We start from the raw sequence: 12,565 nt of genomic DNA, 5'->3' as shown, positions 1-12,565 counted from the left end.
CGGTTTAATGATTAATACTTTTTGCAGTAAATTGAGAAGTATTGTGCTTCTATTACCTTAATAGTATCCTAATTTCTTTAGAGACACCTAGGGGTATATTTACTAACATTCGTAATTCTCCCGATTTGGTGGGAGAATAATCACGAATGACATCGAAAGTGTAAAACTGCAACTTTTTGAATTTATTACGACTAATTTACTAAGCTGTCGTATTTTGCATTTTCGTGTTTTTCGATGTCGATGTCATTCGTGATTTTCTGGTGTGTAATGCGGCCGATATGGTAGTTTTGCGGCCGTGTTTTCGTGTTTTTCTACGACTGCGTCACATGTTTGTTACGGCAGTGTTTGTCCGTGCACGGCCGCGTTTTTTTCCTAAGTTTCGTTTTTGTCACTCGTCCGTGATTGGTTGTATTCGTAATGGAGGAGTGTCTGTGCACATTACTATAAAAACGCCCCAAACACACCGCACCTCGTGGGTTTAGCTAGTGGAGAGGAGAGAGGAAGGTGTATTTGGAGTTGGTGAGTTTGGTGGATTTTTTGGTGGTTTTTGTGAGGAGTTTAGCGATTGTTGAGTGCTGTACTGTGTGTGTAAGTAGTCTTGTAATACTTGTTGTGTTGTTTTTTCAAAGTTTGTAAAATTTTTTGTCCTTGTTTTTTTTTTTCAAGTCTATTGTCATTGTTTGTGAGTGAGTGAGTGTGTGTGTGTGTTGGCTGTGTGGTGTGTAGCGGTAGTGGAGGAGTGTGTTTTCTGTTGTTTTTTTTTCTGTGTTTTCTGTAGTTTGTCCTGGTTATGTCTGACTCAGAGGTCAGTGTGGTGGAGGAGGTTAGTGAGAGGGAGGAGGTCAGTGTGGTGGAGGAGGTTAGTGAGAGGGAGGAGGTGAGTGAGGTGGAGGGGGGTAGTGAGAGGGAGGAGGTTAGTGAGGAGGAGGAGGGGGTGCCTGTTGCTGCGTCCTCCAGTGATAGCGATGGTGCTGTGGCTCCGCAGCCACGCACCACTACCAAGACTGGGCGCAATGTAAAGTTCAGCTATGCTGAAAACATGGCGTTGGTGCGGGAGCTGATGAGGCATCATCGCCAATTGTTTGGCCAGGATGCTGCCAAGGTGTCCTCCCGCAGGAAGTCTGTCCTGTGGGGGAAAGTTATCCATGCAGTTAATAGTGAGGGTGTGGTGAGGCGGACTGAGGACACGTGTCGCAAAAGGTTTTACGACATCAAGCGCCGTGTCAAGGCCAAGATGGCCAAGGAGGCAAAATCAGCCCGCCAAACCGGGGGTGGCCCCCCTTTCCGGGCCACGTATCATGATTGGGAGGAGCCTGTGCGGGCACTGATTCCTGCAGAAGTGGTGTCTGCAACTCATGTCCGGGATTCGGATCGTCCAAGGCAGGATGGTGAGTTTTTTATTTATATTTGAATTTTAAACATTCCAAACTGATCATGCTGCAAAATTTTTATGTTTTTTTAAGTATGCATACATTGTGTTGGTCATGTTGTGCAGGCCTGTGCACCCTTAAGCTGTAATTGTGTTTTTAAACTACATTTCCCATCATGCCTTGGCTGTGTTTTTAGATTAGTGAATGTTAAATAAAGTGCAGTGCATGCTGGTATGTGTAGTTCCAATACTTAATCTGAGATATTGCTTGTCCATAGCTGTTGTATCTAATTGCATTTTTTTTGTATTTGTTCGTGTGTTTTGAATTCTTTTGCATATCTAATTTTTTTTATGATGTTTGGGTCAATTAGCAATTAATCAATCTCTGCAATATATTGCACACAATTCATCAATGTTTCAGGATTATTTAGTGCAACACCATGTTCATTTTTAAATACACACCAAATTAAGTAATCCAGATTAGTTTAAGCAGAAATTAGTTTACTTTACATTACGTACAAAATGGTTACAGTACACTAAGGTTTTGCAGTTAACAATGTGTTTTCCAAGTATGGTCATAATGTTTGTTTAAATTTTTCAACAGTACGCCAGACCAGCGCTCCAGACAGGCCACTGCCAACTGATGTGGGTGCTGGGATTGCAGGTAAGAATTCACTGTAGTCACATATTCTGCAAACACATAGAAGTACAAAATATTAATGTTTATCTATTCACATAGGTTCTTCTTCTGCAAGCCGCCCTCTAAGGCGCCCATCACAGGGCTCTGTAAATTTACCCAGGAGGCCAAGTAAGACGCGCCGTGTGGATTTGGAATCAGCGGATCCATCTTCCCCACCCAGGCGGCGCATCTCTGCAGTCTTGTCCCAGCCACCACAGGCACTATTGGGTAGTCCCCAAAGTGATGAGCCACGATCACCTCAGTTATCTGGTGAGTAAAAACATACACTAAACACATTCAAAAATTTAGACACAGTACATTTACTATGATGTGATTTGTAGTTGAGATGACATGTTTGCCATAACAACCAATCTGATTTCACGAATAAACTTCTTGAAGGTGCAAATGCAAAAATTAACAAAGTCTAATTGTTTGCTATGGCCAACATCACATTTCAAAATGACCACCCATCTTACTAAATTTAGTCCACACACGTGCACAGAAAAAGAAGAGCAACTTACTCACCTAACTACCTCCCCACCACAGCATTATAGTGTTCACACACCTCCCCTGTCCTGGATGTAGACTGCTTACTTGATCCGCTCCTCTGGACCATCCAGGTGAGCAGTCTATATCCTGGACAGGGGAGGTGAGAGAACACTATAATGCTGTGGAGGGGAGGTAGTTAGGTGTGGAACCCGCCAGTCAGTCTATGTGCACGCCTGTGATGGGACATATGTTTTTATAAACAAAAGATTACTCGTTTAGAAATACACAACTCAAATATAAAAATGTCCGGAGTATTATTAAGTTTGAAATGTTTAGGACTACAAAATATATTAAATGTAAACTAAACAGTGCATGTTGGCCACCCCATACAGAACCAACCTTCATGGCCGACGTGGACCAGCAGGAACCAGACCAACAGGCCACCTATACACTGCAACTAACACCCGTTGTTCCGACCCAGGCAACCCAGCCGCAGGATATCCCCCAACCCTCCATTAGTCCACAACTGCTCCAAGCTCCACCCCAGCAACAAATGTCCGCGGACTTTTGGTCCAGTTTGGCAACCCAACAGAGCCAAAACACTGCCTGCCTGAACGCCCACACCCAACACCTTGCCAGTCTGCCCCATCATCTGCCGCGCATTAGTAGGAACTCGGGCAGACTGATTGTCCAGGTAGGCAGAATTGCCACTTCTATGGAGCAAATCCGGACCGACAACACTCAAATGCTGGCTAATTTAACGCGCATCATTGATGAGCAACAGCGCCAGCAGCAAGCACTCATCCAACTGGTCCAACACAATCAGGTGGTAAATGAGTCATTGTCGAGGATTGTGGCCAGCCACACTGCAAGTAACAACCAACTGAATGCCAGCATCCACAATTTAAGCCAAAGCATCACTTTGATGGCAGCACAACAAGTGAGCTCCAGCCTAGGAACCACGACCCCTAGCCAAACCCCAGTAACCTCCCCTGTTCGTAGATCCTCCCGAGCACGTGCCAGCGACCCAGCACAAAGCACGGCACCCAGCACACACAAGAAAAAAAAATAACACCAAAATATAATTTTAGTAACACAATAAAACTTTTATTATTCAAATCACACAACTTCCGGTGTCTGTGTCAAATATTGTAGAACACGCTATGTGTGTATTATTTACTGGGGTAATGAATGACAATGTATTTTGAATAATCACTAACTAAAATGTACAGACCACTATAAAGAACAAACACTAAGTAAGAAAACACACATTCACACTTACAAAAATGTATTGCAAAGTGTTTAGTCAAGGTTAATTACATCCAAAAAAAACTTACCGGTAAAATACCGCAGAATCACTTCTTGCCTTACCTGCCTCCCTACATCTGTACTCACACTGTCACCAGATGTTTCTAACTCCTCTGCTTGCTGACTGTTTTCTACATCATCATGTGCCAGATGTTGATTCAAACACAGATTATGTAGAAAACAGCAGCAGAACACAATCCTAGTCACCTTGGAGGGACTATACAACAAAAGGCCTGCAGATTTATCCAGACACCGAAACCTAGATTTCAGCACCCCAAAACATCTTTCTATCACATTCCGCGTAGCCTTATGTGCATGATTGTAACTGTGTTCAGCAGGAGAATCAGGTTGGGACAATGGAGTCAGTAGCCAAGAGTAGCAGCCATAACCCCCATCACCTGAAATACAGATATAGGCAACATTAGTACATGTGTCTGATGAATAATTACACCAAAAAAAAAATGGTGTTTGTAGTTAACACACATACACACAACACACTTTGAACATACCCAGCAGCCAGCCATCAGGCATTTGTCCGTCCTCAAATTTATCAAAGAGAGATGACTGACTGAGGATGAAGGAGTCATGGCAGCCGCCAGGGTAACCTGCAACCACACTCATAATTTTGAGATTTGCATCACAAACCACCTGGACATTAGTTGATTGGCTAGAATGCCGATTAGTATATATATATTGTCAGCCCCTAGGTGGTCTCAGCTCAACGTGTGTGCAATCTATGGCCCCCAGCACATTGGGCATGTGAGCAAGCTCATAGAAAGCTACCCTGACAGCATGCCACTGCGACTCCTGGGTAGGGAAGCAGATAGAGGCATTTATATGTGGTTCAAAGACATCCAAAACCTGAGTGGACATTAATAAATCTAAGGTGAGTGTCATGATCTGTATTCAATACAATACTGTGTTATAAGACCTTACAGAAGCAACACTTAGACATAGACGTGTATATATTTTTCAACTCACCTGATTCAAATATTTAGAAAAGGTGGGCTGGGAGATACCAATAACGTCGCTTGTCACAGCCTGGAAGCTCCCAGTAGCCATAAAGTGTAACACAGCCAGGAGTTTGTGCTGGCCTGAGACAGAGCGAGAGCGTGCTGTCTCAGGGTCTAGTCCCAGTTTGACAAGGTCATACAGTCGAAAAATGTTGTTTCTATTTAGGCAAAACATCTGTATGACCCTGTCATCAGACAATGCGTTTAAGTTTAAACGACCCCTAAAAAAACGTGGCTGACGCAGCCTCCGCGGCACCTGTACAACCTGCTGACCATGTTGACTTACCTGGCCCAGATTTCTTCCAGACTCATGGACCAGTCTCAGGTATCCCCCAGCAACCAGGAAATCTGTAGCACACACCACAGCCGCCATTTCAGAGTGAGAGAATTTCCAATTGTGCCTGGGACCCTTTTATAGGGCCAAACATTCAGGTGTGAGTAATGGATAATTGCCTACACATGTAAACACGCTTCTCAAAAGCAGGTCTGTTTTTTTTTAGGACTTTTTTACGATTCGTATTTTTTCACGGCCGCAAATGCATTTTCACGGTAGACATTACAAATACGAATTGTTAGTAAATGACCGAGATTCATATCTAAACAGCCGCGTTTTGACCGATGGTGTATTCATTCGTATTTTTATTCTTGGACTTGCAAAAAAATACGAATGCCCTCATCACTGCCGTGATTTCTGCTTAGTAAATTACCGAGATGACACTTTGAAGAAAAAACGGCATCTCGGTCAAAATCGGGACCTTAGTAAATATACCCCCTACAGTTTTAGTTTTTACATACCAATAGTGCAATATTCACACAGATAATAATAATAATAATAATAATAATAATATATACATATTGCAGCAAAGTACCAGGAATTCATCTTTATTATTTGATGTGATATGGCAGTTAATTTGACAAAAGCATTTTTTTTTAAACATGTACGGGAATAATAGTTACCCATTCCAAAATTTAAATGCATACTTACTGCCTAAATGGAAGTAATATCACTAGAATGATGCAATAGACTGTTTATATTTCACAATTAATAAAAACAGAAAACTGATCTCTAAAATAAGTAATAAAAGCAATATGCAAAAATATTCAAAATTCTTCTCTACATTTTTTTCCAAGGAAATCAGAAGTGTGGGTTCAGCACAAAAGAAGCACCAGCTCTATACTGTATGTCAGATAACGAATTTAAAAAGAAAATTAATTTGCTAATTCACAGTTAGGAGCTTGGAACACTCTACAAATTGTAAGAGTCAAATATATATATATTTTTTATAAAGCTTTTATCATATCAGTTCTGTCAATTCATTTATGTTCTTCAAAGCTTTATGGATTAGTCATTATAATGGTATGGGGTAAAACACTCAGATCACTTCTAATCCATAGTATTTAGGATAATTATGTCATTGAAATACAATCTCTTAAAACTTAACTCATACATTTTATTCTCATATATTCTTATTAAGCATTACATAATGCACACCCCTTATCAGATGTGTAGAAAATGGCCTTACACTGGGTAGCATTTATGAATTCAGGATAATGGGGGTGTGTATTGAAAAAGCATTTGTTTTCCTTCAGCCAGTGATGATATTAAATGAATAGCATCTGCAGTTTAATAAATAAATCTATTTATTCTCAACCAGCTCTGGCAACATGCAAATAACATTTACCATGATTAAATAGGACAATCCCCCCCAAATTGCTCCAATATTAAATTTATAGCATTCACATTAAATACATAAATATGTCTTTTTCGCATTGTTAGACTAAACATCATATGAATAGTACAGTACTTGCAAGGTGTGTGGAAGTGTGGTGGGTGCAGGTGTAGTGAGCCTCTTACCCTGCTTCACATGCTCTCAGCTTCAGGCCGCTGAGGTGTTGTGTACTGTCCTGGAACTCAGGTCAGATGATTCTATAGAGAAAAAAAAGATGTACAAATAGACAGGCCATTTACATGATGGTATAATATAAACAACAGGGAAGAGTCTATCTAATCAGTATTTGGGTTGGGTTATCCTCATACTCAGTGCTACAGTAGCACCTCACATACCTGGCAGACAACTTTGTGCATTCGCACCTTGAGGTGACAGTTGCTAGTAACTCCTACCTGATAAACCAACTTACCTACAGAGAAGCCCTCAGTCTGTCATAGCACCTATGTGCATCACAAAGACTTTGCCTAAAGGGGAAAACAGGGGAACACATAAGTGGTCTGTCCTAGCACTCATGTGCGTCAGACCAACCGCACTACAAAATGAACACATAACACAAAGACTACTCACCATACTTTCTTTGGTCACCTTGACCGATGACCACTGCACCTGGAACAAACCACAAGCAACACACCAAGATTGGATACTTTACTGTAGTTACCCAAGATAGTATGTGCCACCCACCTAACCTAATTACAAACATCCTAACAACTGTACCCATGCCCTACAACACTATCTGGCCCTAGTATACATAACAATAAACTACCAGTCCAGTTGACTGTGATATTCTAGCTACTTTACACCACACAGATGTTCTAACAGGACATAAATAAACTAACACATGGCACAGCGGGCTATATCATTAAATTGTTGAAACATCAGGAGCATCGTGGAGACTGCACAATAGCAAATGACAAGCAATGAGGTCATGAAGACACAAACAAGATTACACAAAATACACTAGCATTATGGAGAGGGGGATGGGTGTGGCACATTTTATATAGACCTACACTGTACTATGCCATTATGGCTAGGGTTGATATCTTTTGTGTCAAGCATACCATACACATGGTCTCCTCCTATCCATGGGCATGGCCTAACTGCCAGAAATGTGTAGTAGGCTTAGTGCCTACCACACACATTATCGGCATCAAAGAACCCTACCTCTCCGTGTCATCTCGAGGCCACTGCAAGGAGTTACACAGGCAGGATTTGGGAGTTTTAGTGTCCTGTGTTACTCAAGGGCTTTTTTTTGTTTCCTTATACAGAAAGCATCTGGTGCTCTTAGATTATGGTGAATAAATGAAGTTGGGCACAGGAGACACATTGCTGGTTCTCATGGGCCTATGGTGCAAATAAACAAGAAGGCATTACCTTATTAACTTTTAGCCCTAATGCCCACTTCAGAATGGGCCTACTCTAGTATCTGGGAGTCAAAGGTTCAACAACCAGATACCTTACTTGCTGTGGTCAACCTTGGCGATCACAGAGGGGTACCCTCTGTGCTGGCCCATCCCTGGAGGGGTCATCGTCACCACAGCTGAGGTATGTCAGCTTCACTGGTGAAGACTTCACCTGGGCAGCATAGGGCAAGTATCAGGTTTTGTGCAAGAGCCCTCCACTGGCCACAGGGATTAAGTGGTAGCTGACTTGTCTCTCACTGGCTTTTTGACTCCCACTGGGCTTTATCTGGCAGACAAGGGGGAAAGCCATGGCTTTTTTGCAAGAGCCCACTTGCCACTAGGGCTTAGGTGTCCTGATGCTTTTTTTCTTCATCCACTATTTTCTCTATTTCTTTTGCAGCCTCATCTGATCTTTAGTTTTAAAATGTCTTCTATTTTCTTCTAAATGCATCCCTTCACCCTTCCTGTTACTGTGCACACCATGCCTGTGCGGTGCTGCAGAAGCTTTGTAGCCTCTTTAAAATAAAGGATAATAATTATTATTTAAATATATGATATTGCTCATTATTGTTGGAATATGCGTGGTCAGGTGGTAGTAGTATGGCAGAGTGAGCGCACACACCAGCGGATATAGCTATATATATATATATATATATATATATATATATACAGTAGTATATATATATATATATATATATATATATATATATATATATATATATATATATATATATATATATATACTGTATATATACGGAGTGCACTGTGCCATTTTTCGGGTTTTGTGTTTTGGTTTTGGATCTGGATCTCCTTCGTGTTTTGGATCTGGATTGGTTTTGCCAAAACCACCCTTGGTTTTGGATCTGGATTTTTTTGGAAAAAAACATCAAAACAGCTAAAATAACAGAATTTGGGGTTTATTTTTGTTCCTACAGTATTGTTAACCTCAATATCATTTATTTCCACTCATTTTCAGTTAATTTTGACCACCTCACTGCTCACAATATTGTTCACCAGCATAGGCCAATCCTGGCTAGCTAAACTAAGCAACAGAGCAGCGGCACAAACACATGGCAGTTATTTCTGTTTAAAAAATGTTTTACAAATTAGTAATATACAGTAGTATCAATAACCAATCAAAACAACTCACAAGTACTATCAATAGAAAACAATCCAACACAGAAATTTCCTGAGAATCATGTGTATATATCATTGCTCTAAAGTAGTTACCAAATAAACAAAGAAAAAAAATCCCTAAACCATGTGTAAAATTGTAACAGCAAACATTGATGCCCCTACACAAGTGCACATGCCTATTCTCAGTGCCCAGTCTGTACCTCCCTCCTGGGCCCGGGGGGCCCTGGGTCACTAATGACTGGGACCCTGTGCCCATGTAAAGCCCCGATCAATCAGCCTTTTTGTTGAACTGCTTGCCAAAATCTCCCCAATCACAAAAAACAGTATTCCGTACCTGCGTAGTACGGTGCAGAATACTTTTGGACAACACACAGTTAAATATTGACCAGGTTACAGTGCTGGTCGGATAAAGTGCAGGTTAAACACAGTGCGGATTGCAGTGCAGGGTGGACACAAAGCGGGTTGGATACAATGCAGGTTACAGTGTGGGTCAGATATAGTGCAGTATACAGGGCAGGTCGGATACAGTGTAGGTGGAATTCATTGTGGGTTGTATATAATGCAGATCGCATACAGTGTGGGTCGGATACAGTGTTGGTTGGATACAGTGTTGGTCGGATACAGTGTGGGTTGGATACAGTGTAGGTTACAATGCAGGTTGGATACTGTGCGTGTCGTATACAGTGCAGGTCAGATACAGTACGGGTATATATTGTGGTCCAGATACAGCGTGGGCTGGATAAAGTGCAGGTTACATTGCAGGTCAAATACAGTGTGGGTTGGATACAGCGCAGGCCGGATACAGTGTGGCTTGTATAGAGCGTGGTTTGGATACAGCGCAGGTCAAATACAGTGTGGGTTGGATACAGTGTGGGTCAAATACAATGCAGGTTGGATACAGTGTGGGTCAGATACAGCGCGGGTTTCAGTGCAGGTCAAATACAATGTGGGTAGTATACAGTGTGGGTCAGATACAGCATGGGTTACATTGCAGGTTGGATACAGTGCAGGTTAGCTAAACCAATAGTGCACTTAGTGTGACAGAGGGTCCTCAGTGCTAGGTTGTCAGCGGTGTCTTCAGTGTGGTGGTGCCAGCAGTGTTGGCATTGCAGGGGTGCCAGCGGTGTCCTTAGAGCAGTAGTGTAGGCAGTGCAGAGGTGTCAGCGGTGTTCTCAGTGCGGTACTGTTGGCAGTGCAGGGGTGCCAATGGTGTCCTCAGTGCGGTGGTGCCAGCAGTGTCTGCAGTGCAGGGGTGCCAGTGGTGTCCTCAGTGCAGTGGTGTCGGCAGTGTCGGCAGTGCATGGGTGCCAGCGATGTTCTCAGTGCGGTGGTGCCAGCAGTGTTGGCAGTGCAGGGCTGCTAGCGGCATCCCCGGTACGGTGGTTCCAGCAGTGTCAGCACTGCAGGGGTGCCACCTGTGTCCTCAGTGCAGTGGTGCCGGCAGTGTCGGCAGCACAGGGGTGTCAGCGGTGTCCTCAATGCAGTGATGTGGTGGTGCCAGAAGTGTTGGCAGTGCAGGGGTGCCAGCGGTGTCTTCAGTTCGGTGGTGCCAGCAGTGTCGACAGTGCAGGGGTGCCAGTGGTGTCCTTAGTGCGGTGGTGTCAGCAGTATGGGAGTGCTCAGTGCTTGAGGTGTCCTCAGTGCAGGAGTGCTGCAGTGTCCTCAATGCAGGGGTGCCGGCAGTGACGGCAATGCGGGAGTGCCGGAGGTGTCCTCATTGCAGCAGTGCTGGCAGTGTCCTCAGTGCAGAAGTGCCAGCAGAGTCCCCAGTGCAGCGGTGCCAGGAGTGTTGGCAGTGCAGGTGGCGGTGATGGCAGTATGGGCGACAGCGCTATTAGCCATGTGGGGGCATCCTTCTTGCCCATAATAGCCTATGTCGAAACGCTGATTGGTCACAGCTCTCAAAGCCAATCAGCGGTCTTCCATAGGTTACTATGGAGACTGGTGTCCGAGCCAAAACCTCAGGATCCTATCTATCTATCATATATATATATATATATATATATATATATATATATATACACTGCTCAAAAAAATAGAGGGAACACTTAAACAACACAATGTAACTCCAAGTCAATCACACTTCTGTGAAATCAATCTGTCCACTTAGGAAGCAACACTGATTGACAATCAATTTCACATGCTGTTGTGCAAATGGAATAGACAACAGGTGGAAATTATAGGCAATTAGCAAGACACCCCCAATAAAGGAGTTGCAGGTGGTGACCACAGACCACTTCTCAGCTCCTATGCTTTCTGGCTGATGTTTTAGTCACTTTTGAAAGCTGGTGGTGCTTTCACTCTAGTGGTAGCATGAGACGGAGTCTGCAACCCACACAAGTGGCTCAGGTAGTGCAGCTCATCCAGGATGGCACATCAATGCGAGCTGTGGCAAGAAGGTTTGCTGTGTCTGTCAGCGTAGTATCCAGAGCATGTAGGCGCTACCAGGAGACAGGCCAGTACATCAGGAGACGTGGAGGAGGCCGTAGGAGGGCAACAACCCAGCAGCAGGACTGCTACCTCCGCCTTTGTGCAAGTAGGAACAGGAGGAGCACTGCCAGAGCCCTGCAAAATGACCTCCAGCAAGCCACAAATGTGCATGTGTCTATTCAAATGATAAGAAACAGACTCCATGAGGGTGGTATGAGGGCCTGACGTCCACAGGTGGGGGTTGTGCTTACAGCCCAACACCGTGCAGGACGATTGGCATTTGCCAGAGAACACCAAGATTGGCAAATTCGCCACTGGCGCCCTGTGCTCTTCACAGATGAAAGCAGGTTCTCACTGAGCACATGTGACAGATGTGACAGAGTCTGGAGATGCCAAGGAGAACGTTCTGCTGCCTGCAACATCCTCCAGCATGACCGGTTTGGCAGTGGGCCAGTAATGGTGTGGGGTGGCATTTCTTTGGGAGGCCACACAGCCCTCCATGTGCTCGCCAGAGGTAGCCTGACTGCCATTAGGTACCGAGATGAGATCCTCAGACCCCTTGTGAGACCATATGCTGGTGCGGTTGGCCCTGGGTTCCTCCTCATGCATGACAATGCTAGACCTCATGTGGCTGGAGTGTGTCAGCAGTTCCTGCAAGACGAAGGCATTGATGCTATGTACTGGCCCGCCCGTTCCCCAGACCTGAATCCAATTGAGCACATCTGGGACATCATGTCTCGCTCCATCCACCAACGCCACGTTGCACCAGACTGTCCAGGAGTTGGCGGATGCTTTAGTCCAGGTCTGGGAGGAGATCCCTCAGGAGACCATCCGCCACCTCATCAGGAGCATGCCCAGGCGTTGTAGGGAGGTCATACAGGCACGTGGAGGCCACACACACTACTGAGCCTCATTTTGACTTGTTTTAAGGACATTACATCAAAGTTGGATCAGCCTGTAGTGTGTTTTTCCACTTTAATTTTGAGTGTGACTCCAAATCCAGACCTCCA

General features: G+C 44.0%; 1 long non-coding RNA gene across 1 annotated transcript; it reads right to left on the bottom strand.

The window, feature by feature from the left end:
• Nucleotides 1-1,853: 1,853 nt before the first annotated feature.
• On the bottom strand, nucleotides 1,854-2,266 carry LOC134911307 (uncharacterized). The gene is made up of 2 exons (XR_010176467.1): nucleotides 2,166-2,266; nucleotides 1,854-2,059 (listed from the first exon to the last, which is right to left on the bottom strand). It is a non-coding gene; the product is annotated as an uncharacterized LOC134911307 (long non-coding RNA).
• Between the last annotated feature and the right edge of the window lie 10,299 nt (nucleotides 2,267-12,565).

This window comes from Pseudophryne corroboree, chromosome 4, assembly GCF_028390025.1.
Source record: "Pseudophryne corroboree isolate aPseCor3 chromosome 4, aPseCor3.hap2, whole genome shotgun sequence".
NCBI lineage: Eukaryota > Metazoa > Chordata > Amphibia > Anura > Myobatrachidae > Pseudophryne > Pseudophryne corroboree.
The sequence above is the reverse complement of the archived record's forward strand: the minus strand, read 5'-3'. Positions and strand labels throughout refer to the sequence as shown.